Below are 27,023 nucleotides of genomic sequence, written 5' to 3'. Positions count from 1 at the left end.
GGATTGTGTGAGGCCCACTGAATATCTGAGCGCTATGTCACAGGCTCGATGGCACAGCTGTGACCAAAGTGACTAGAGGATAAGGGAGATTTTGAATTTCTGCAGACACTGTACACTTTTGGATTGTGTGAGGCCCACTGAATATATGAGCGCTATGTCACAGGCTCGATGGCACAGCTGTGACCAAAGTGACTAGAGGATAAGGGAGATTTTGAATTTCTGCAGACACTGGACACTTTTGGATTGTGTGAGGCCCACTGAATATCTGAGCGCTATGTCACAGGCTCGATGGCACAGCTGTGACCAAAGTGACTAGAGGATAAGGGAGATTTTGAATTTCTGCAGACACTGTACACTTTTGGATTGTGTGAGGCCCACTGAATATATGAGCGCTATGTCACTGGCTCGATGGCACAGCTGTGACCAAAATGACTAGAGGATAAGGGAGATTTTGAATTTCTGCAGACACTGGACACTTTTGGATTGTGTGAGGCCCACTGAATATCTGAGCGCTATGTCACAGGCTCGATGGCACAGCTGTGACCAAAGTGACTAGAGGATAAGGGAGATTTTGAATTTCTGCAGACACTGCACACTTTTGGATTGTGTGAGGCCCACTGAATATATGAGCGCTATGTCACAGGCTCGATGGCACAGCTGTGACCAAAGTGACTAGAGGATAAGGGAGATTTTGAATTTCTGCAGACACTGGACACTTTTGGATTGTGTGAGGCCCACTGAATATCTGAGCGCTATGTCACAGGCTCGATGGCACAGCTGTGACCAAAGTGACTAGAGGATAAGGGAGATTTTGAATTTCTGCAGACACTTGTGGACACTGGACACTTTTGGATTGTGTGAGGTCCACTGAATATCTGAGCGCTATGTCACAGGCTCGATGGCACAGCTGTGACCAAAGTGACTAGAGGATAAGGGAGATTTTGAATTTCTGCAGACACTGGACACTTTTGGATTGTGTGAGGCCCACTGAATATCTGAGCGCTATGTCACAGGCTCGAAGGCACAGCTGTGACCAAAGTGACTAGAGGATAAGTGAGATTTTGAATTTCTGCAGACACTTGTGGACACTTTTGGATTGTGTGAGGCCCACTGAATATCTGAGCGCTATGTCACAGGCTCGATGGCACAGCTGTGACCAAAGTGACTAGAGGATAAGGGAGATTTTGAATTTCTGCAGACACTTGTGGACACTGGACACTTTTGGATTGTGTGAGGCCCACTGAATATCTGAGCGCTATGTCACAGGCTCGATGGCACAGCTGTGACCAAAGTGACTAGAGGATAAGGGAGATTTTGAATTTCTGCAGACACTGGACACTTTTGGATTGTGTGAGGCCCACTGAATATCTGAGCGCTATGTCACAGGCTCGAAGGCACAGCTGTGACCAAAGTGACTAGAGGATAAGTGAGATTTTGAATTTCTGCAGACACTTGTGGACACTTTTGGATTGTGTGAGGCCCACTGAATATCTGAGCGCTATGTCACAGGCTCGATGGCACAGCTGTGACCAAGGTGACTAGAGGATAAGGGAGATTTTGAATTTCTGCAGACACTTGTGGACACTGGACACTTTTGGATTGTGTGAGGCCCACTGAATATCTGAGCGCTATGTCACAGGCTCGATGGCACAGCTGTGACCAAAGTGACTAGAGGATAAGTGAGATTTTGAATTTCTGCAGACACTGGACACTTTTGGATTGTGTGAGGCCCACTGAATATCTGAGCGCTATGTCACAGGCTTGATGGCACAGCTGTGACCAAAGTGACTAGAGGATAAGGGAGATTTTGAATTTCTGCAGACACTTGTGGACACTGGACACTTTTGGATTGTGTGAGGCCCACTGAATATCACAGCGCTATGTCACAGGCAGAAATTGGCTAGTGTATTACAAACTACAAGGTGTATGTAGAATTGGGCAGAGTAGGAATCTCCCTAGAGTGCAGGTCTGTAAGAACGGAACATGTCCTCGACTTATTCTCACAGAGTGACACAGATAGCTTCACTGTGGCTGTGATAACAGCCGTTACACGGTACTGTGTGAGGAGCGTACACCGCTGTATGGTGTGAAAAAATGCACGCTCAGTACCTTAGCAGGACAAAAAAAAAAAATTGGGATTGCTTTTAAAAAAGCAGTTTGCAGCTCAGTACCTCAGCAGGACAAAAAAAAAAATTGGGATTGCTTTTAAAAAAGCAGTTTGCAGAGCAGTGGGTAAACAGCAATGCAGCTGTCAGGAAGTCTTAGAAGGCAGCCCAACAACCAACACCACTGATACACCATAATATAGCCTCCCCTTGCACTGCACACACAGTGACTGGTGTGTTGTACAGGCACAATCGCTAGCAGCAGAAGCAGTTTTTTTTTCTTCTTCCCTGCCTAACGTTCTCCCTACAGAATCAGCAGCAACCTCTCCCTATGCTAAGATCGGCAGAAGTAAGATGGCGGTCGGCGTGCACGCCCTTTTATACCCCCTGTGACGCCCACCAAAGCAAGCCAATCACTTGCATGCCCTTCTGAAAGATGGTGGTGACCCGTGCCTATGTCATCACGTTGCCCACAGTGTCCGTGGATCCTGATTGGCTGAAAAAGAGCGCAAAACAAACTTTTGAAACGCGACTTTGGCGCTTAAGTCGCCGACCTCGTGGCCGACCTCATCCTAGGGTCGGGTTTTGTTTCATGAAACCCGACTTTGCCAAAAGTCGGGGACTTTTGAAATTTTTCGACCCGTTTCGCTCAACTCTACTGGTGACAATATACACAGGAGCTCTGTACATAGTGTATAGTGTACAGGTAATACAGTGATCACTATTGACATTATACGCAGGAGCTTAGTATATAGTGTCAGTGTACAACTAATACAGTGATCACAGGTGACATTATACACAGGAGCTCTGTCCGTACACAGTATATAGTGTATAGTGTGCGTGTACAGGCAATACACTGACTTACCAGTGACTTCTGTAGTTGAAGTCCTTAATCTTCGCTTTTCTTCTTAATCCAGCGCAGACCGCATCACTTCTTCCAGTCAGAACTCAGCTCTGCAAAAAGTAACACAGTCATCAATAGCTGATCGCTTCCAGAGCACATTCCTCACTTTTTCCCTGACTTCTACACTACGTCAGATGAAGAAAAAAATGACATAGTGCCATCCTGCACAGTAACATGACTCCCCTTTTGTTCCCTCCGTGGAAAACAGTTTCCTAAAAAATAAATTATATTACAGTAGTAATAATGTCCATAATTGAACCCTAAAGAAATTATGTTCCCCACTTGTCACTATATACTAATATAGCATGGTCCTCATTCGGGCCTCCAAACAGTATTGAAGTCACCCATCCTGGTCCCCTTTATTTAATAATCTTGCCCAGTCTGGCCCCCTATATTTTATAATATGCCTCAGTCTGGCCCCTTATGTCCCTTTTCCAATTTGGCCCCCATATGTGCAGCATGACCCCAAGATATCCATCCTGCTCCCCCTATCCATACTGGCCCCCACATGTCCTTTGTCCTGCCCCCCATATATCCATCCTGGATCCCCCATATATCCAACCTGGTCCCTTGTCCTGACCCGCATATACCCATCTTGGCGCCCCCATATTTCCATCTTGGCTCCCATATGTCCTTTGTCATGCCCCCCATATATCCATCCTGGATCCCCCATATATAGATCCTGGCTCTCCCATATATACATCCTAGTCCCTCCATATATTTCTCCATGCGTCCCCATATTCCATCCTGGCATCCCCATATATCCATCCTGACCCCTATATATCCATCCTAGTCCCCTGATATATCCATCCTAGCCCCCATATATCCATCCTGGCTCCTCCATATATCTATCCTGGTATCACCATATATCCATCCTGGCTCCCCCATATATCTATCCTGGCCCCTCCATATATCCATCCTTGTCCCTTGTCCTGGCCTCTACATATATCCATCCTGGCACTCCTTATATTCATCCTAGTTCCCCCATATATCCATCTTGGCCCCCATATATGTATCCTGGCTCCCCCATATGTCCATTCTGCCCCCCCATATATCCATCCTGACCACTCCATATATCCTCCCTGATCCCTCCATATATCCATCCTGGCTCCCTTATATATACATCCTGGCCCCCATATATCCATCCTGGCTCCCCCATATGTCCATTTTGCCCCACCATATATCCATCCTGACCCCTCCATATATCCATCCTGGCTCCCCTATATATACATCCTGGCCCCCATATATCCATCCTGGCTCCCCCATATGTCCATTCTGCCCCCCATATATCCATCCTGACCACTCCATATATCCACCCTGACCCCTCCATATATCCTTCCTGGATCCCCTATATATCCATCCTGGCCCCTCCATATATCAATCCTGGATACCCATATATCCATCCTGCCCCCCATCTATCCATCCTGCCTCCCTCCCATATATGCATCTTGGCTTCCCCCCAAATATATCCATCCCGCCCCCTCCATATATGCATCTTGTCTCCCGCAGATATATCCATCCTGCCACCCCCCAACTGTCTGCTTTCCCTTGACTGGTTATCAAAAATTTGGGGGACGCCACATCTTATTTTTTTTACATTATTTATCTATTAACAATCCTATTAAAAAAAAATAAAAAAAATAATGTGGGGTTCCCCCTATCTCCTGAAGATTAATGCCTGGAGAAAGCAGATGCCTGTGGCCTACAAGTGAGTGTGATGCACCCCACACCTGGTAGCACATTGGGACTGTGACATGAATTTCTTGTAAAGTACCAGGGCGTTATGGAGCAGCAGCTCATCCACGGCTACCGTCCTTGGTGACTTTACACATATATTTGATAATCAATGCAAAACCAGTAAATAATGAGAGCATAGATGTGTTAAAATATCCCTTGATATTTGCATCAGGAAGGTGATTTTGCTTTAACTTACACTTTGCATTGAATTTACCTTTCCAATCCTGCTAATTGACACCATAGGAACATTTTTTTAAAACGTTGAAACACAAAATAGACAGCAAAATGCAATGTTCCAGGCTGGAATCAATAAAAATTAATTATTCACAAGATGCAAACATGTAAGAAAGTGCTTTTATTTAGTAGGCTGCTCATTTCTTGGAGATTGTCATTAATATTGAAAGGATTGAGCCTATGACCACAAAAGAAATGCAAAGTTTTGGAGAAATCCTCCATCACCAGAGTTTTCAGCCACAGTGCGGTATTCATTCAATAACATTTCTTTAACTATTTACTTCAAGCCTCATTGTTACATTTTCTCTAATGTCCCCTAGCTTGACAGGACTTCTTTTGCATGCAAACGACTTGGAGAAGAAGTAGACAAAGCAGATAGTGACAGATTATGACCCAAGGCCCACAATTTAAGATGGTGCTGGATTACTGATATATATTTATTTGCATGACTGTGATGTTTCCAGCATTTGTATCTCTAATATAATTTATTCATAAAGCACTAACACATTTCTCCCCACTTCAAGAAATTATACTTTGTTTGGTTTACTCTGAATTACAATGATTTTTTTCCAAAAATATCCTGTCATTTCAAATTTCCTATAGTGTCAGATGCTAAAAGCTTGCAGGAAGCAAGACAGCTATATTATGAATACATGGTTTATGCCACAGATTTCACACAGCACATACCGTATTTTTAGGGTTATATAACGCTCCAGATTATAAGACACACCACAAATTTTGAGGAGAAAAATAGGATTTTTTTTAATAAAATGGTGGTGCTTCTTATAATCCATACATATTATTGCTTACCGGGGGGTGGTGGCTGCGGTGAACCGGGGTCCCAGGGTCGCTGCTGGAGGAGGCAGGAGTGGGTTGATGCTGCAGGCCACAGGCTGGCAGGAGAGGGTGTCCGATGTGCAGTGTGCCGCTGCTGGTGTCCGGTGCTGCAGGTGTCCCCGGTGGTGCTACTGGGGTGTCTGGAGGTGCTCCCTGTGCCCTCAACCGCTCCCTTAATCAGGCATGCGTTCGAACAATGCAGATAGAATTCCCCCCCACCTCTTTACTGCGCAGCCATGGCTCAACGCCATCAGGCAGTACTAAAATTAATATGCTTTGGAGATCGCAGTCACACAGCTTAGGCCTCTTTCACATTTCAGTTTTTTACAATCAGTCACAATCCGCCAGGTTTTGAAAAAAACGGATCCGCAATTTTCTTTTGAGGATCCGTTTTTTCCCCCGTTGACTTCCATTATTGGCGGATTGTGACGGATTGCCGTCCGTTGCATCCGTTTTTTTTGCGGATCCGCCAAAAGTTGCTGTCCGTCACCATGCTCAAAGATTTCAAAACGGAGCTTGCAACGTTTTTTTCTCTGGCGGATCCTCCAGACACTCATTTAACCCGAAATTCTTTTGGGGTCTCTCTCTCTCTCTCTCTCTCCTTTTCCAGGTTGCGATTCCTTTAAAATTCTTCATTTGTCGGATCCATCAAAAAAACGGACGGGTCGCATCCGTTGTCATCAGTACTAAAACAGATCCGCCATCCGTCCTTTTGGCGGATTTTGACTGATGCAAAAAACTGAAGTGTGAAAGAGGCCTTAAGCGTTGTGGACAGATATCCAGGTGGCGGTAGAGCAATGGCTGTCCCTACTGAACTTGGAGTCAGGGAAAGCCATGTTCAATAATGGTGCAAACCTGGTGGCGGCCCTACACCGGGGCAAACTCACACATGTGCCTTGAATGGCATCCTCAACCTGGTGGTACAGCAATTTCTCTGCCACTATCCTGGCCTGGATGCACTGCTGCAAAAAGCATGATTGCTGTTTGCTCACTTCCGATGATTGCATCCCGCAGGTCATCGATTTGCATTGCTACAGATATATTTTGGCCTATCGGTTAACCGTTTGATTACCGATGAAGAGGATAATGATCCCCTCTCTGTTGTCCATGGTTGGGGATGGAGGAAGCAACCTTGATTGCTACCCCGCCACCAACACATCATAGACTTGGACCTCATGGAAGCGCCTGACACATGAGCAGCTTCTTGTTACACTTTCTTCAACATGATGCTTGCATTCTTAGGGTTAGAAATCGTGTAGACTACTGGGATGCCACTCTTCCAGATCCACTGTACAAGAATAAATTTAGCCAGATGCTTCACCCCCGGAAAGGGACGCACGCATGCTGGAGTATCAAAACACGCTTGTAGACAATCTTAAGAGTGGTTTTTCACAACACAGTGTGGAGGCACACAGTGTGCATCACAGTTCTAGACTTTCCACCCCGGGAACGTCAAGGCGTCATTGCAAAAACATTAGCAGCAGCAGTAGTAATATAAGTGGCATAAACGATTTCTGTGAGTATCTTTGTAGGGAAGGTGACCTGACGGATGGACTTGTCAGAATAGAGAAGGGAAGGTTTGCACAGTTTAGACAGGTGTCAGTTACTACAGTGGGGAAACAGCTGAGAAAGTGTAGAGGACGTGCAGTACCTTGGGTTGACCATTATAGGGCAGGGAGGAGTGTGAGCAAAGGACTTGACATCAGCTTAGGGCTTAGGAAACCGTTGGTCATGGGGGCGGAGTTACAGGGAACCGAGAAAGATATAAATTTGAAAGAGGGTTCCAGAAAGTTCCAGTCCCCAGGGGAAGCTGCAGTGACAGGAGGACTACGACAGTTTGTGCACTGTGAGGAAAACCGTACCAGGGGGCCTGAGGAGAGAGAACGTCAGGGGGGTGGTCCTGACAGGAAGAACCGCAGTAGAGATGAGGTTCTGGGTGTAGGACACCGTATTTGTAACGACAAAACTGACCAGTAAAGTGAAGATGGTGTACGGGCCTAAGGCGGCCACAGTGACTGAGCTGACAGGATCGTCACAGAGTGAAAAGGGGTGGTACGTATAAATACGTCCCTGGTGTAAAATACGGTGTGTGAAGTGGCCCTGGACACGGAGGCCCGTGAGAAAGAGATATTACGGTGTGCTGTGAGGGCCGTCAGTCGGACGGTGGAAAATAAACTTGGACCTGTTGCACCCAGAACCTGTTTCCATCTTGTCTCTGTTTCGTCTCTGCGCAGTAAGGAGAGGGACCACCCCCCCAGCCCGGCCCACGACTCTACAGCTTCACACATTTTTTAGACTAGTCCTTGCAGCAGCAGAACAGAGTACAAGTCTGACACGTTGTGAACGACTGAAGAGGATGGTGCAGGAATATCTGGAGCTCAATCTCAATGCCATCAGAGGGGGTTTTGACCCTTTTGCAGTTTGGTCTTCAGTCAAAAAGTGTCTTCAGCGCTGCTGGTGGTGTCCTGATGGATAAGCGCACATGGCTGTCCCGTCAAAGTGTAGACCGCCTAAATTTCACCAAAATAAACAAGTCGTGGCTCTCCAATGACTTCTTCACCCCAGTCGCAGACTTGGCAGACTAGGCAAAGGTGTTGTTTTTAGTGTCATGCATTGATCTCGTATCATTGCAGTCTTTGCCACCTTTGTCATGGCTTCTGTGCCTGCTGTTGCTATTGCTGCTGATGTTGCAAACATTTTTTTGAAATGTGGAGACTCAAAGTTGGGTTTTCATCTGACATGGTGCCTATAGTAGAAGGTGTGTCAGAGACCTATTATACTGTTTCTACTCTGTGGAAAATTATGCCACTTTAGTGGTGTGTGACAATAATTTTTTGAAATGGGGATAATCAAAGTTGGATATCCTTCATGTGTGTTGCTTGTAACAGCAGAGCTCACAGACAGGCAGGCCTGCACTTACTTTCAGTCAATTACCTGTATTGCTTTCTTTACATTTTTCTATCAATAGTACTGTATGAAACTGATGTTTGTGCCATCTAAGTGTGGCTGGAATTAAAGAAATAAATAAATTGGAGGTGTTGCATGAGGTATCAGGTCTCCCAGCTAAGAAGGCTTACTCCGCTCCCTTAACCACCAGGTCTTCATTGAAACTTCAATTCCAAGCTGTAAATGCTAGGCCAGACCCGGAAATCTTATGCATGGGCCACAGCTGACTGCTGCTGTTCCATTTGGAAATTTCTACTGTGGGTCAATTGATGCCAGTTTTCATGGTGTCTACCCCTAATTTTAGCTTACCATGCACTAAGGCCTAATAATTACTTCCTATCAACAGTAAATTCAAACAAAGAAGGGGGGAAGTGTATACTGTTGTGAGTTCATTTTCCCCTTCGTCACTGAGGTCTGGTGAACTCCCTATTCTGGTAAAGGAAGATAATGAGCCTGATTATCAGGCACCTGAGCCTAATGATGATGACTGGCTAAGTGGAGTCACGGACTGGATATAAGGCTGCCGACGCCCTTCTGCCCTGCGGGTGATTTCTCTGTGGACTTCTAGGAGACCAGTCTGATTCCTGCTCCTCTAAAGCTAAGTTTTCTGCTTTGCCTCTTAGCATTTGTGTTTTGTTTTTGTTTGCCTTGCTTTTCTGGATTCTGCCATTCCCTGCTGGGGTGAGCTGAATCTCCTTTTGCCAGTTGCTCTGTCTTCAGAATATTCCTGAGTACTGACATAGTCTTTTTGAAGCCTAGCGTCTTCAGGGCCTTTTTCACTGTCAGTCTGTTGGCTCTTATTTTCATAGGGTTTTTCACGGATTGCAGACAGCAGCCTTCCTGTCCTTTCCTATCTAGTTAGCTTGGGCCCCGTCTTTGCTCAGTCTATCTTTCTGTCTGTGTTGTGTTCTTTCTTCTTGCTTCACCGTCATTATATGTGGGGGGCTGCCTTTTGCTTTGGGGTCTGCTCTGGGGCAGTTTAGATTTCCCTTTCTGTCTTTAGGCTATTTAGTCCTCCGGCTGTGATCGAGGGGTCTAGGGCATCGTAGGAACCCCCCACGGCTACTGCTAGTTGTGTTGATAGGTTCAGGGGTCTGCAATCCGATAGCTGCCAACCTCTCTGGTTTTCTGGACTTAGCTAGCATTTCTGTTTTTGCCTCCTACGGTGACTCAATCATAACAGAATCACCCGCCATACCGCAGATCCTAGGGTACTCAATAGCAGGAAAGAATTGTGTTTAAAAAAAAAAAAAAAAAACAGTGTATATTCTTTCCTCTATATCTCTGAGGCCGTAGGGGGAATTTTTTTTTCTCTCAATGGAGATAAAGCAATTGTCTGATCGTGTGGAGCAGCTCGCTGCGGAAGTGCGGGGAATTTCCGCCTACCTTGCTCGTTCGCATGCTGTTGAACCAAAGATCCCTACACCTGATGTATTTTTTGGGGATCGATCTAAATTTTTGAGTTTCAAAAATAATTGTAAATTATTTTTTGCCTTGAAGCCTAACTCGTCAGGGAGCTCCGCGCAGCAGGTTAAAATTGTCATCTCTTTGCTGCGTGGCGATCCCCAGGATTGGGCGTTTTCTTTGAAACCAGATGATCCTATTCTGACTAATGTGAACGCATTCTTTCAAGCCTTGGGGTTGTTGTATGACGAACCTAATGCTATTGATCAGGCTGAAAAGACCCTGTTGGCATTGAACCAGGGTCGAGATTCTGCAGAGTTGTACTGTCAAAAGTTCCGAAAGTGGGCGGTCCTTACTACCTGGAATGATAATGCCTTGGCTGCTTTCATTCGGAAGGGTTTGTCAGAAGCCGTAAAAGATACTATGGTGGGATTTCCTGTTCCCTCTGGTCTGGACGATTCTATGTCATTAGCCATTCAGGTTGATCGGCGTTTACGTGAACGCAGGATTGCACGAGAGGTGTTGCCACCGGTTGAACAGACGTCTGAACCTATGCAATGTGATAGAGTTTTGTCTAAGGCGCAACGTCAGGAGTTCAGAAGGCGTAATAAGCTGTGTTTTTTCTGTGGAGATGCCTCGCATATTATTTCTGTTTGTCCAAAACGAGAGAAACGCTTTGCACACACGTTTTCTGTTGGTGGTGTTCAACCTAAGTTTCTTCTGGCAATTACTCTGATCTGCTCCCTGTCCACATTTTCCGCCAAGGCTTTTGTGGATTCGGGAGCAGCGCTAAACCTAATGGACTTGGATTTTGCCAAACGTTGTGGATTTCCGATGACACCTCTGCAGACGCCTATCCCTTTGAGGGGGATTGATGTTACTCCTTTGGCGAAAAATAAACCTCAGTTTTGGACCCAGATGGTCATGCGGGTCGCCCCAGACCATCAAGAAAATTGCAGATTTTTGGTGTTGCATGGTCTGCATGATGCCGTTGTTCTGAGGTTCCCCTGGTTGCAAATTCATAATCCAGTTTTGGATTGGAAATCTGTGTCTGTGGTGAGTTGGGGTTGTCGGTGTGCCTTTAGTGAGGCTCCGGTTTTTTCCACCTCTCCTCAGTCGCATGTTGTTCCTGACTATTTGGCGGACTTTTATGATGTATTTAGTGAGAATGAGTCTGCATCCTTGCCTCCTCATAGGAGTTATGACTGTGCAATTGAACTGAGCCCGGGGTGTAAATTTCCCAAGGGTCGGCTCTTCAATTTATCTGTACCCGAGCACGAGGCTATGCGGTCCTATATTAAGGAGGCGTTGGAGAAGGGTCATATTAGACCATCCTCTTCACCCTTAGGTGCCGTTTTTTCTTTTGTGGCCAAAAAGGATGGTTCTTTAAGGCCTTGTATTGATTATCGTGCCCTCAACAAAATTACTATTAAATATCAGTATCCGTTACCCCTGATTTCGGATCTATTCTCTAGAGTTAGAGGTGCTTGCTGGTTTACCAAGCTTGACCTCAGGGGGGCGTATAATCTTATCCGCATTAAGCAGGGGGATGAATGGAAGACGGCGTTTAATACTCCGGAGGGACATTTTGAGTACCTGGTGATGCCTTTTGGGCTCACTAATGCCCCTTCTGTCTTCCAGTGCTTCATGAACGATATTTTCCGAGACTTTGTCGATAAATTTTTGATTATCTATCTGGATGATATTTTGATCTTCTCCAAGGATTAGGATTCTCATGTGGAACATATTCGGACTGTGTTCCGGATCTTGAGGGAGAATTCCCTGTATGTCAAAGGATCGAAATGCCTTTTTGGAGTACAGAGGATTTCATTTTTGGGATTTATTTTGTCTCCGTCAAGTATTGAAATGGACCCGGCCAAGGTACAGGCCATTTATGATTGGGTTCAGCCCAATTCTTTGAAGGCCCTCCAGAAGTTTTTGGGTTTTGCTAATTTTTATCGGAAATTTATAGCAAAATTTTCTAGTATTGCCAAGCCATTGACTGATCTGACTAAGAAGGGTGCTGATGTGTTGAATTGGTCTCCTGAGGCTGTTGCTTCCTTTCAGGAGCTGAAGCGAAGATTTACCTCCGCCCCGGTTTTGCGGCAACCTGATGTCTCACTCCCGTTCCAGGTAGAGGTGGATGCTTCTGAGATTGGTGCAGGAGCTGTTTTGTCCCAAAAGGATCCTGTAACATCTAAAATGAATCCCTGTGCTTTCTTTACCCGAAAGTTCTCTCCATCTGAACGTAACTATGATGTGGGGAATCGAGAACTGTTGGCCATGAAATGGGCATTTGAGGAGTGGAGACATTGGTTGGAGGGAGCTAAACATCAAGTTGTGGTCCTCACTGACCACAAGAATTTGATTTACCTAGAGTCGGCTAAACGCTTGAACCCTAGACAGGCTAGGTGGGCCTTGTTTTTTACACGTTTTGATTTTGTGGTCTCTTTTCTTCCTGGAACTAAGAATGTCAAGGCAGACGCCCTCTCTAGGAGCTTCTTTGCTGATTCTCCTGTGGTGACCAAGCCTGCTACCATCTTAGGCGAAGGGGTAGTTCTTTCTGCCATCTCGCCCGATTTGAGACTTGCTCTGCAAGAGTTCCAGGAGGACAAACCTGAGCGTTGTCCCAGTGGAAAGTTGTATGTTCCTGACCAGTGGAAGAAGAGAGTGATGTCTGAAGTTCATTGCTCTGCATTGGCTGGTCATCCAGGTATTTTTGGTACTAGAGATCTGGTGAGTCGCTCTTTTTGGTGGCCCACCTTGTCTCATGATGTCAGGAATTTTGTGCTGTCCTGTGGGACTTGCTCCTGGTCTAAATCTTGTTCTCGCTCTAGTGGGTTGTTGATGCCTTTGCCGGTCCCCAGGAGGCCATGGACGCATATTTCTATGGATTTCATCTCTGATATGCCGGTCTCTCAAAGAATGACTGTTATTTGGGTGATTTGTCATAGGTTCTCTAAGATGGTTCATCTTGTACCACTCCCTAAGTTGCCGTCTTCCTCTGAGTTGGTGCCCCTGTTTTTGCAACAGGTGGTTCGCTTGCACGGGATTCCTGAGAACATTGTATCTGACAGAGGAGTTCAGTTTGTGTCTAGATTTTGGAGGACTTTCTGTTCCAAGCTGGGAATTCAGTTGTCCTTCTCCTCTGCTTTTCACCCTCAGACCAATGGGCAGACAGAGAGAACAAACCAGACCTTGGAGTCGTATTTGAGATGTTTTATTTCCGCTGATCAGGATGATTGGGTTTCATTTTTGCCCTTGGCCGAATTTGCTTTAAAGAATAGAGCTAGTTCTGCCACTATGATGTCACCTTTTTTTTGTAACTTTGGGTTTCATCCTCGATTTTCTTCAGGGCAGGTGGAGCCTTCTGCCTGCCCAGGTGTTGACACTGTGGTGGAGAGAATGCACCAGATCTGGGACCAAGTGGTGGATAAGTTATCTCTCTCCCAGGAAAAGGCCCAGCGGTTTTCCAATCGACATAGGACCATTGGTCCCCAGTTTAAGATTGGTGATATGGTGTGGTTATCATCAAAAAATATTGCTATGAAGGTGGCTTCTCCTAAGTTTAAGCCTAGATTTATTGGACCTTATAAGATTTTGGAGATTATTAATCCGGTCTCTTTTCATTTGGCTCTTCCTGTCACATTTAAAATCCATAATGTGTTCCATAAGTCCTTGTTGAAGAGGTTTGTTGAACCAGTTGTTCCTGGGGTGGCACCTCCGGACCCTGTATTGGTTGAAGGTAACATGGAATATGAGGTAGAGAAAATACTGGATTCCCGTCTGGCTAGACGGAGACTCCAGTATTTGGTTAAGTGGAAGGGTTATGGTCAGGAGGATAATTCCTGGGTCTCTGCCTCTGATATTCATGCCAAAAGATTGGTGCGTGCCTTTCATCGGGCTCACCCTGATCGCCCTGGTGGCGTGGTTGAGGGTTCGGTGACCCCTCCTCAAGGGGGAGGTACTGTTGTGAGTTCATTTTCCCCTTCGTCACTGAGGTCTGGTGAACTCCCTATTCTGGTAAAGGAAGGTAATGAGCCTGATTATCAGGCACCTGAGCCTAATGATGATGACTGGCTGAGTGGAGTCACGGACTGGATATAAGGCTGCCGACGCCCTTCTGCCCTGCGGGTGATTTCTCTGTGGACTTCTAGGAGACCAGTCTGATTCCTGCTCCTCTAAAGCTAAGTTTTCTGCTTTGCCTTTTAGCATTTGTGTTTTGGTTTTGTTTGCCTTGCTTTTCTGGATTCTGCCATTCCCTGCTGAGGTGAGCTGAATCTCCTTTTGCCGGTTGCTCTGTCTTCAGAATATTCCTGAGTACTGACATAGTCTTTTTGAAGCCTAGCGTCTTCAGGGCCTTTTTCACTGTCAGTCTGTTGGCTCTTATTTTTATAGGGTTTTTCACGGATTGCAGACAGCAGCCTTCCTGTCCTTTCCTATCTAGTTAGCTTGGGCCCTGTCTTTGCTCAGTCTATCTTTCTGTCTGTGTTGTGTTCTTTCTTCTTACTTCACCGTCATTATATGTGGGGGGCTGCCTTTTGCTTTGGGGTCTGCTCTGGGGCAGTTTAGATTTCCCTTTCTGTCTTTAGGCTATTTTGTCCTCCGGCTGTGATCGAGGGGTCTAGGGCATTGTAGGAACCCCCCACGGCTACTGCTAGTTGTGTTGATAGGTTCAGGGGTCTGCAATCCGATAGCTGCCAACCTCTCTGGTTTTTTGGACTTAGCTAGCATTTCTGTTTTTGCCTCCTATGGTGAGTCAATCATAACAGTATACCATATGAATAAGATAGACATTTTATTTTCTTAAAACCAACATTTTATTTGGTAAATAGTAAAATTAATACTCATTGTAAAAGTTACAAGACAGAGATACACAGTACAAAAAATAGCTGCCAGCGATATGTCACTCAGAACAAGCCTTTGGGAAAAGAGTACAATGTCTATCTTATTCATATGGTATATACTTCTCCCTTATTTGTTTGAATTTACCCTAATGTTAGCTGTTTGGGAAGCTTTTTGTCACCCCTTAAGGTGTTGTGTTTACGTTTGGTTTGGCCTCCCATTGAATCTAATGGGGTTCGGGTACGTTCGTCGAACATGTTCGGCTAATGTCTAATCATTCGGTGAATCGAACCAAACTTTGAAAGCTTCGCTCAGCTCTACTCCCCAGTACTACATGAATGTTGCAATTTAACTGTTTTGTCAACAAGTTGCACGACCACATAGCTCGTCCTTAAACTGGAATTGGGTATCTCAACTTTCTCTACCACTTAAGCTGTGATGGTGACTGTAGGTCCAAAACTCAGCCGCTAATATTTCTCTGGGAGGCTACTCTCCAATGCAACCTTCTCTACAACTATCCCAAATTTGTGAATGCATCACCTGAGTGTGGCTGGAAAAAAAAATTGAGGTGTGCAATGAGGTATCAGGGCTCCCAACTAAGAAGGTTTACACTGCTGCCTTAACCACCAGGTCCTCATTGAAACTTCAAGTCAAAGCTGTAAATGCTGGCCCAGACCCTAATACTTCATGCATGGCCCATGGCTGATGGCTGTTGTACCATTTGCAAATTTCTACTTTCAACCTTGAAACCTTGAAAGCTTCACTCAGCTCTTCTCTCCAGTACTACACGAATGTAAGTCAAAGCTGTAACTGCTGGCCCAGTCCCTAATACCTCATGCATGGCTTTTGACTGACTGCTTCTTTGCCATTATAAAAGGCTCTTCTGTGGGTCAATTGATCAGTCAACTACCTGTGTTATTTTTTTTTCTGCGTTACAAAATGTCAATCCTTACTTTCTGAGGCCCACTGTGCGCCAAAACAGTAGCTATCCCTGACATATTGCGTATCAGCATACTCAGGAGAAATTGCACAACATATTTTGGGGTCCATTTACTCCTGTTACCTTTGTGAAAATAAAAAAGTTGGTGCTGAAAAATGTTTTTTTGTTTTCGCAGCTCTGCGTTATAAACTTCTGTGAATCGCCTGTGGGTTCAAAGTGCTAACTACCCATCTAGATACATTCCTTGAGGGCTATAGTTTCCAAAATGGGGTCACTTGTGGGGGTGTTTTCACTGTTTAGGCACATTAGGGGGCTCTTTATGCGGCATGGTGTTTACTAATGATTCCACCAAATTTTGCCCTCCAAAAGTCAAATGGCGCGCCTTCTCTTCCGAACCCTGCCGTGTGCCCAAATAATAGTTTTTATCCAGGTAAAGGAGGCATGCCTACATTAAAACTAAATTAATCTGAGGGCTGTTAAAAAATTACCTTTAACTTCCTGCTGTTCTGCTCTCTTTAGTTTAACATCAGCTTTGGTTAATATCTAGCATGAAAAGCTATCTACAGGGACATCCCAAAAACACGAGATGGTAAGTGACCTCTCAATCCCTCTGTCCTATGATATGTACAGTTGAATCCAGAAGTTTACACACACTACATGTTTTTCTCAGTATCTGACATTAAATCATAATAAACTTTTCCCATTTTAGGTTAATTAGGATTACCATAATTATTAATATTTACCAAATACCAGAAAAATGAGAGAGAGAGAGAGAGAATATTTTAAGACAGTTTTATTACTTACTGCAAAGTCAAAAGTTTACTTACACTAAGATTACTATGCCTATAAGCAATTCTGGACTGGCCATATGCTGATGTCATGTGTTTGGGAGCTTCTCCTGTGGATGTATTTTAATGCACACCTGAAACACACTGCTTCTCTGTGTAGCATCATGGGAAAGTCTCAAGAAATCAGCCAAGATATCAGGAAGAGAATTGTGGAATTGCACAAGTCTGGCTCATCCTTGGGTACAATTTCATGATACCTGAAGGTGCTTCTTTCATCTGTGCAAACAATTATGCGCAAGTACAAACAAGATGGGAATGTCCAGCCATCATACCGCTCAGGAAGGAGACGTGTTCTGTGTCCCAGAAATTAACGTACTATGGTCCGATATGTGCATATCAACCAAAGGACAAAAGCAAAAGCCATTGTGAAGATGGTGGCGCAAGCTGGTAAGATTATGTTAATATCCACAGTGAAATGAGTAGTGTATCAACATGGACTTGTAGGCCACACTGCCAGGAAGAAGTCATTACTCCATAAGAAACACAAAAAAGCCAGAATAACATTTGCAAATGCACACAGGAACAAAGACCTTAATTTTTGGAGACATGTCCTGTGGTCTGATGAAACTAAAATTGAACTTTTTGGGCATAATGACCATTGTTACGTTTGAAGGAAAAATGGAGAAGCTTGGAAGCCTAAGAACACCATCCCAACTGTGAAACACGGGGCTGGTAGCATCATGTTGTTGGGTTGTTTTCCTGCAGGAGGGACTGGTGTACTTCACAAATTAGATGGCATCATGAGAAAAGAAGATTATGGGCAAAACTGAAGCAACACCTCAAGATATCAGCCAGGAAGTTAAAACTTGGGTGGAAATGGGCCTTCCAGAAGGACAATGACCCGAAGCATACTGCCAAAATGGTAACAAGTGGCTTAAGGATAACAAAGTCAAAGTTTTGGAGTGGCCATCACAAAGCCCTGATCTCAATCCTAATGAAAATTATGGGCAAAGCTGAAAAGGCAGGTGCGAGCAAGGCGACCTACAATCCGGAATCAGTTACACTAGTTTTGGGAGAGATAGGCCCAAATTCCGGCCAACTTTTGTGAGAAGCTTGTGGAAGGATATCCCAAACGATTGACCCAAGTCATTCAGTTTAACCCCTTCATGACCCAGCCTATTTTGACCTTAATGACCTGGCCATTTTTTGCAATTCTGACCAATGTCCCTTTATGAGGTAATAACTCAGGAACGCTTCAACGCATCCTAGCGATTCCGAGATTGTTTTTTCGTGACATATTGGGCTTCATGATAGTGGTATATTTAGGTCAATAATTTTTGCGTTTATTTGTGAAAAAAATGGAAATTTGGCAAAAATTTTGAAAATTTTGCAATTTTCAAATTTTGTATTTTTATTCTGTTAAACCAGAGAGTTATGTGACACAAAATAGTTAATAAATAACATTTCCCACATGTCTACTTTACATCAGCACAATTTTGGAAACAACATTTTTTTTCGTTAGGAAGTTATAAGGGTTAAAAGTTGACCAGCAATTTCTCATTTTTACAACAAAATTTACAAAACCATTTTTTTTAGGGACCACCTCACATTTGAAGTCACTTTGAGGGGTCTATATGGCAGAAAATACCCAAAAGTGTCACCATTCTAAAAACTGCACCCCTCAAGCTACTCAAAACTATATTCAAGAAGATTATTAACCCTTCAGGTGCTTCACAGGAACTAAAGCAACATGGAATGAAAAAATGGACATTTTAATTTTTCCAACCAAAATTTTATTTTAGCATCAGTTTTTTCATTTTCACATGGGTAACAGGATAAAATGTATCCTAAAATTTGTTGGGCAATTTCTCCTGAGTACACTGATACCTCATATGTGGTCATAAACCACTGTTTGGGCGCACGGCAGGGCTCAGAAGGCAAGGAGCGCCATTTTACTTTTTGAATGTAAAATATGCTTGAATGTTTAGCGGTTGCCATGTCTTGTTTTAAGAGTACCTGTGTGCCTAAACATTGGAGCTCCCCCACAAGTGAGCCCATTTTGGAAACTAGACCCTCCAAAGAACTTATCTAGATGCATAGTATGCACTTTGAACCCCCAGGTGCTTCACAAATTGATCTGTAAAAAAAAAAAGTACTTTTTTTTTCACAAAAATTTTATTTGGCCTCAGTTTTTTCATTTTCACATGGGCAACAGGATAAAATGGATCCTAAAATTTGTTGGGCAATTTCTCCTGAGTACATCAATATCTCATATGTGGTCATAAACCACTGTTTGGGCGCACCGCAAGGCCCGGAAGGGAAGGAGCGCCATGTGACTTTTTGATTGGAAAATTAGCTCCAATCGTTAGCGGACACCATGTCGCATTTGGAGAGCCCCTGTGTGCCTAAACATTGGAGCTCCCCCACAAGTGACCCCATTTTGGAAACTAGACCCCCGAAGGAACTTATCTAGATGTGTGGTGAGCACTTTGAACCCCCAAGTGCTTCACAGAAGTTTATAACGCAGAGCAGTGAAAATAAAAAAATAATTTTTTTTCCTCAAAAATGATTTTTTAGCCCGCTATTTTTTATTTTCCCAAGGGTAACAGGATAAATTGGATCCCAAAAGTTGTTGTCCAGTTTGTCCTGAGTACACTGGTACCCCATATGTGGGGGAAAACCACTGTTTGAGCGCACCGCAAGGCCCGGAAGGGAAGGAGCGTCATTTGACTTTTTGATTGGAAAATTAGCTCCAATCGTTAGCGGACACCATGTTGTGTTTGCAGAGCCCCTGTGTGCGTAAACTTTGGAGCTCCCCCACAAATGACCCCATTTTGGAAACTAGACCCCCTAAGGAACTTATCTAGATGCATAGTGAGCACTTTGAACCCCCAGGTGCTACACAGAAGTTTATAACGCAGAGCCGTTAAAATAAAAATATTTTTTTTCCCTCAAAAAATAAATTTTTAGCCTGCTATTTTTTATTTTCACAAAGGTAACAGGATAAATTGGACCCCAAAAGTTGTTGTCCAGCTTGTCCTGAGTACGCTGGTACCACATATGTGGGGGGGACCACTGTTTGGGCACACGTTGGGGCTCAGAAGGGAAGTAGTGACGTTTTGAAATGCCGACTTGATGGAATGGTCTGTGGGCGTCATGTTATGTTTGCAGAGCCCCTGATGTACCTAAACAGTGGAAACCCCCCACAAATGACCCCATTTTGGAAACTAGATCACCCAAGAAACTAATATAGATGTGTGGTGAGCACGTTGAACCCCCAAGTGCTTCACAGAAGTTTATAACGCAGAGCCGTGAAAATAAAAAAATATTTTTTTTTCCTCAAAAAATTATTTTTAGTCCACTATTTTTTATTTTCACAAGGGTAACAGGATAAATTGGACCCCAAAAGTTGTTGTCCAGTGTGTCCTGAGTACGCTGGTACCCCATAAGTGGGGGGGACCACTGTTTGGGCACACGTTGGGGCTCGGAAGGGAAGTAGTGACGCTTTGAAATGAAGACTTGATGGAATGGTCTGTGGGCGTAATGCTACATTTGCAGAGCCCCTGATGTACCTAAACAGTGGAAACCCCCCACAAGTGACCCCATTTTGGAAACTATATCACCTAAGGAACTAATCTAGATGTGAGGTCAGCACTTTGAACCCCCAAGTGCTTCACAGAAGTTCAGAACGCAGAGCTGTGAAAATAAAAAAATATTTTTTTTTCCTCAAAAAGTGATTTTTAGCCCACTATTTTTTATGTTCACAAGGGTAACAGGATAAATTGGACCCCAAAAGTTGTTGTCCAGGTTGTCCTGAGTACGCTGGTACCCCATATATGGGGGGGGACCACTGTTTGGGCACACGTTGGGGCTCGGAAGGGAAGTAGTGATGCTTTGAAATGCCGACTTGATGGAATGGTCTGTGGGCGTCATGTTACGTTTGCAGAGCTCCTGATGTACCTAAACAGTGGAAACCCCCACAAGTGACCCCATTTTGGAAACTAGACCCCCCAAGGAACTTATCTAGATGTGTGGTGAGCACGTTGAACCCCCAAGTGCTTCACAGAAGTTTATAACGCAGAGCTGTGAAAATAAAAAAATATTTTTTTTTCCTCAAAAAGTGATTTTTAGCCCACTATTTTTTATTTTCACAAGGGTAACAGGATAAATTGGACACCAAAAGTTGTTGTCCAGTTTGTCCTGAGTACGCTGGTACCCCATATATGGGGGGGACCACTGTTCGGGGACACGTTGGGGCTCGGAATGGAAGTAGTGACGTTTTGAAATGCCGACTTGATGGAATGGTCTGTGGGCGTCATGTTACGTTTGCAGAGCCCCTGATGTACCTAAACAGTGGAAACCCCCCACAAGTGACCCCATTTTGGAAACTAGACCCCCCAAGGAACTTATCTAGATGTGTGATGAGCACGTTGAACCCCCAAGTGCTTCACAGAAGTTTATAACGCAGAACCGTGAAAATAAAAAATCTTTTTTTTCCACAAAAATAATTATTTTAGCCCCCATTTTTTTATTTTCCCAAGGGTAACAGGAGAAATTAGACTCCTAAAGTTGTTGTGCAATTTTTCCTGAGTACCCTGATACCCCATAAGTGGGGGTACACCACTGTTTGGGCACACGTCGGGGCTCGAAATGGATGGAGCACCGTTTGACTTTTTGAACGCAAAATTGGCTGGAATAAATGGTGGCTCCATGTCGCGTTTGGAGAGCCCCTGATGTGCCTAAACAGTGGAAACCCCTCAATTCTATCTCCAACCCTAACGCCAACACACCCCTAACCCTAATCCCAACCCTAATCATAACCCTAACCACAACCCTAATCCCAACACACCCCTAACGAAATCCCAACTCTAACCCTAACCACAAGCCTAACCGTAATCCCAACCCCAACCCTAATCCCAATTCCAACCCTAACCCTAAATTCAACCCTAACCCTAAATTCAACCCTAACCCTTAGTCCAACCCTAACCCTTAGTCCAACCCTAACCCCTAGTCCAACCCTAACCCCTAGTCCAACCCTAACCCCTAGTCCAACCCTAACCCCTAGTCCAACCCTGACCCTTAGTCCAACCCTAACCCTAACCCTAACCCTAGCCCTAACCCTAGCCCTAACCCTAGCCCTGGACCTAACCCTAATGGAAAAAAAAAAATATATTTTATTATTTGTCCCTACCTATGGGGGTGATAAAGGGGGCGGTGATTTACTTTTTATTTATTTTGATCACTATGAAAGTTTATCATAGTGATCAAAATAAATGAATGAATCTGCAGCGTTGCAGATTCGATTCGGCGCACTGCGCATGCGCCCGCCATCTTGCAAGATGGCGGCGCCCATGACGCTGGACGGCAGGACACCGGGACGGATAGCGGGAGATCGGAGGCACAAAGGAGGGTGAGGGGGTGATCGGAGGGTGAGAAGGGATGATCGGAGGGCTGGGGGGGCGGAGAGAAGGTGGGGGGGGCAGATCATGATGGCGGCTGCCGATCGGTGCCGTCAGAAGGTGGCGGCAGCCGATCGGTGCCGTCAGTCGGTGTGGGGGGGTCGGGTCTCGGTGTCCAGCCATGTCCGATGCTATTTCCAATTTTCATTGGTGAAATATTACAATCGCTCTGATTGGCAGTTTCACTTTTAACAGCCAATCAGAGCGATCGTAGGCACGTGGGGGCTAAGCCACACCCCCAGGTGTTAACTCTGAAGGGTCCTTTGTGTGCGGGTCGGGTGACCTTTCAGTGACCCCGGTCACCCGACCCGCAGGGGGGCTATTTATAGCATGACGCCTACGTAGGCGTCATAGGTCGTTTGGGCACTGCTTTTCATGACGCCTACGTAGGCGTCATAGGTCGTGAAGGGGTTAAGGGAATGATACCAAATACTAATGAAATGTATGTAAACTTTTGACTTTGCAGTAAGTAATAAAAATGCCTTAAAATATTCTTTCTCATTATTCTGGCATTTGGCAAATATTAATAATTATGGTAATCCTAATTTACCTAAAACAGGAAAGGTTTATTCTGATTTCATGTCAGATAATGAGAAAAACATGCAGATGTGTCTTTTTATATAGTGTATGTAAACTTCTGGTTTCAACTCTATATTACATGTAACATACTGTACAATGAATTGGTTTCTCAGTTTTGTAAAAAGGATGTCCAAGTCTGGAAAACATTAAGGAATTAGATCAAAATGACTTGTACTTCATGTAAGTAGATATTAGAATTTGTTTTATTTTATTTTCCAGCTGCTTGTTAACTTTTTGCTATGAATTTATCGGTCATGTAATAATCTCTCAATTTAATCTGCATTATTTTGAAGACTGTAAAAAAAATCACCTTTGTCTTCCCACTGTTCTGGTATTTCTTTAGGTTACCATCAGCTGTGGTCAACATCTAGCTATTAGCAGATGGTAACCTAAAGAAACGCCAGATGGTAAGTGGTAAGTCATCTCTCATTCCCACTGTCTCATGAGATATATATATATATATATATATATATATAGTCCTCAAGATGAAAGCAGCACACCAAAAGAAATCCAGTCCAAGTGCTATTTATTAGCCCATCTGGCTAGTTGCCCATACAGCCAGATGGGCAACTAGCCAGATGGGCTACTGAATAGCATTTTGACTGGATTTCTTTTGGTGTGCTGCTTTCATCTTGAGGACTATTTTTGAGGTTTGGTATATTATGCCTGGAAGGCTTGCACCCAGCTCATTAGTATTTATTTTTTTTTTTTTTAGAAATCTATTCATGTGATGTAATATCATGTTCTGTTTTTTTCAAAGAAATCTATAGTATTTTGAGGCAGGAAAAAAATCTTTTATTTTTCTGCTATTCTGATCTGTCTTTAATTTACCATTAGCTTTGGTCAACATTTCACCAAGCATGAAGGTCTATGATCAGGAACACCCCAAAAACATCAGATGGTAAGTTAAGTTATCTACCATTACTTCTTCTCCCTTCGCCCCATGTAACATTATTAGTATTACATGTAACATAGAATTAATTATTGTTTTCTCCTTTTTGTAAAAGGAAGGTCCAAGTCTGGAGAACATTGACATCTTAGATTAGAACATCCTGTACATCATGTAGGTAGATATTAGAATTTTCTTTCTTTAGTCTCCAACTCATTTGTATTTACTTTTTATTAGGAATCAATTGATCTGACGTAATAACTTGTCATCTTCTCTTTACAGAAATCTACAGAAGATACAGGCCATTTCCATCATGATTCACAGATTTCTCACCTGCTTTGAGGGGACACTGATACCATCGCATGCAGTAATCCTGTTATCAACTGCAGCCTCAGACTATGATGTTGTCATATATTCTATTAACCCTTTAACGACCAAGCCATTTTGTATGTTAAAGACCAGGCCTTAATTTTGAAATCGGACCACTGTCACTTTATATGGTTTTAACTCTGGAACGCTTCAACGGATCCCGCTGATTCTGACATTGTTTTTTCGTGACGTATTGTACTTCATGTTAGTGGTAAAATTTCTTCGATATGACTTGCGTTTATTTATGAAAAAAATGGAAATATGGCGAAAATTGTTAAAATTTTGCAATTTTCAAACTTTTAATTTTTATGCCCTTAAATCAGAGCATATGTTACAAAAAATAGTTAATAAATAACATTTCCCACATGTCTACTTTACATCAGCACAATTTTGGAACCAAATTTTTTTTTTTTTAGGAAGTTATAAGGGTTGGAAGTTGACCAGCAATTTCTCATTTTTCCAACAAAATTTACAAAACCATTTTTTTAGGGACCACCTCACATTTGAAGTGAGTTTGGGGGGTCAATATAACAGAAAATACCCAAAAGTGACACCATTCTAAAAACTGCACCCCTCAAGGTGTTGAAAACCACATTCAAGAAGTTTATTAACTGTTTAGGTACTTCACAAGAATTGAAGCAATGTGGAAGGAAAAAATGAACATTTAACTTTTTTCCCAAAAATTTTTATTTGGACACAATTTTTTTTACTTTGTCAAAGGCATCAGGAGAAAATGAATTACAATATTTGTTGTGCAATTTCTCCTGAGTACACCTATACCCCATGTGTGGAGGAAGACCAATCTTTAGGCGTATGGCAGTGCTCAGAAGGGAAGAAGCATCATTTGAGATTTTGAATGTCAAATTGGCTGGAAACAAGAGCGGACACTATGTCGCGTTTGGAGAGCCCCTGATGTACCTAAACAGTGGAAACCCCCCATAAATGACCCCATTTTGGAAACTAGACGCCCCAAGGAACTTATCTAAATGTGTGTTGAGCACTTTGAACCCCAAAGGGCTTCACAGAAGGTTATAACGTAGAGCCGTAAAAATAAAAAATCATATTTTTTCCACAAAAATGATCTTTTCACCCCCAATTTTTATTTTCTCAAGGGAAATAGGACCCCAAAAGTTGTTGTGCAATTTGTCCTGAGTACATTGATACCCTATATGTGGGGGTAAATTACTATTTGGGTGCATGACAGAGCTCGGAAGGGAACGAGTGCCATTTGACTTTTTTGGCTGGAATTGAGATCGGAAGCCATGTCGCATTTGGAGAGCCCCTGATGTGCCTAAACAGTGGAAACCTCCCACAAGTGACCCCATTTTGGAAACTAGACCCCCCAAGGAGCTTATCTAGATGTGTGTTGAGCACTTTGAACCCCCAAGTGCTTCACAGAAGTTTATAACGTAGAGCCGTGAAAATAAAAAAATCTTTTTTCCACAAAAATGATCTTTTTGCCCCCAAACTTCTATTTTCCCAAGGGTAACAGGAGAAATAGGACCCCAACAGTTGTGTTGCAATTTGTCCTAAGTACGCTGATACCCCATATGTGGGGTGCATCCACTGTTTGGGTGCATGGCTGAGCTCAGAAGGGAAGGAGCATCGTTTTGGAATGCAGACTTTGATGGAATGTTCTACGGGCGTCATGTTGCGTTTGCAGAACCCCTGATGTGCTAAAACAGTAGAAAGCCCCCACAAGTGACACCATTTTGGAAACTAGACCCCCCATGGAGCTTATCTAGATGTGTGGTGAACACTTTGAACCCCCAAGTGCTTCACAGAAGTGTATAACGCAGAGCTGTGAAAATTAAACATTCATATTTTTTTCCACAAAAATGATCTTTAAAGAGCTATAATTTTCCATATTTTGGCCGACAGAGTCATGTGCAGGCTTGATTTTTGCGGGAAGAGCTGACGTTTTTATTGGTACCATTTTCGGGCACATAACGTTTTTTGATCGCTTTTTATTCTGATTTTTCTGTTCATTTTTTGAATGAACAAAAACCAGCAATTTAGGAATGCATTTTTTCCCCTCCGTTCCGCATGTGGTAAAATTAGTAAGGCAGCTTTATTCTTGGGTCACTACGATTAAAGCGATACCTCATTTATATCTTTTTTTATGTTTTGTTGTTTTTTACACAATAAAAACTTTTATAGAAAAAATATTTTTGCATCACTTTATTCTACGAGCTCTAACTTTTTTATTTTTTTGCTGATGATGCTGTATGGCAGCTCGTTTTTTTGCGGGACAAGATGTCGTTTTCAGCGGTACCATGTTTATTTATATCCGTTTTTTTGATCGTGTGTTATGATGATACCGCTTGGAAAAGTATAATTTGCTACTTTTTTGGTTTTTTTTACGGCGTTCACTGCAGGGGTTAACTAGGGTGACACTTTTATAGATGGGATTTTTACAGACGTGGCGATACCAAACATGTGTATGTTTTTGTTTATTTTATTTATTTTTACATAAAAATGAGTAATTTTTAGGGGATTTTTTAGGGAATTTTTTAATTATTATTTTTTTATATTTTTTTTACATATTTTTTTAAAAAATGTTTTTTTTTTTACCTTGTCCCTTTATGGGACTTTCACTTTCGCTTAGGTATAATACATTGCAATGCTCTAGCATTGTAATGCATTATACCAATGCTGAAAGCTGGTGACACCTTGCTGTGTGCATGGTCTCACCAGCTTTCAGTAGGTAAATGACCCAGAGGTTGTCATGACATCTCTGGGTCATCATGGCACAGGTCAGGCCCCATGATTATATCACGGGGACGCCGACCTGAGGCAGAGGGAGCCCCCTACCCTCTGCCTCCCCCTCTGAACGCTGTGATCACGCTCGATCGTAGCAGTGAGGGGGGTTAACAGCCAGGGGCGGTGGGGGCTCAGCTCCTAGCTGTCAGTGCAGGATGCTCAGCCACTGCAGCGGTGAGCTCCTACACTGATATAGGGCAGGAGAGGCTCAAATTTCAGCCTCT

General features: G+C 43.5%; 1 long non-coding RNA gene across 1 annotated transcript in view; it reads left to right on the top strand.

Moving 5' to 3' along the window:
• Positions 1-26,065, top strand: part of LOC141075540 (uncharacterized) — a 36,769-nt gene extending 10,704 nt beyond the window's left edge. The window contains exons 2-4 of the long non-coding RNA XR_012227293.1: positions 23,616-23,679; positions 23,786-23,841; positions 23,950-26,065. This is a non-coding gene — a long non-coding RNA (uncharacterized lncRNA). The remainder of the gene's footprint in view (positions 1-23,615; positions 23,680-23,785; positions 23,842-23,949) is intronic.
• Positions 26,066-27,023: the final 958 nt, after the last annotated feature.

The sequence above is a fragment of the Dendrobates tinctorius genome, unplaced genomic scaffold (genome assembly GCF_039654945.1).
Source record: "Dendrobates tinctorius isolate UK_male_01 unplaced genomic scaffold, ASM3965494v1 ptg000360l, whole genome shotgun sequence".
NCBI lineage: Eukaryota > Metazoa > Chordata > Amphibia > Anura > Dendrobatidae > Dendrobates > Dendrobates tinctorius.
The sequence above is the reverse complement of the archived record's forward strand: the minus strand, read 5'-3'. Positions and strand labels throughout refer to the sequence as shown.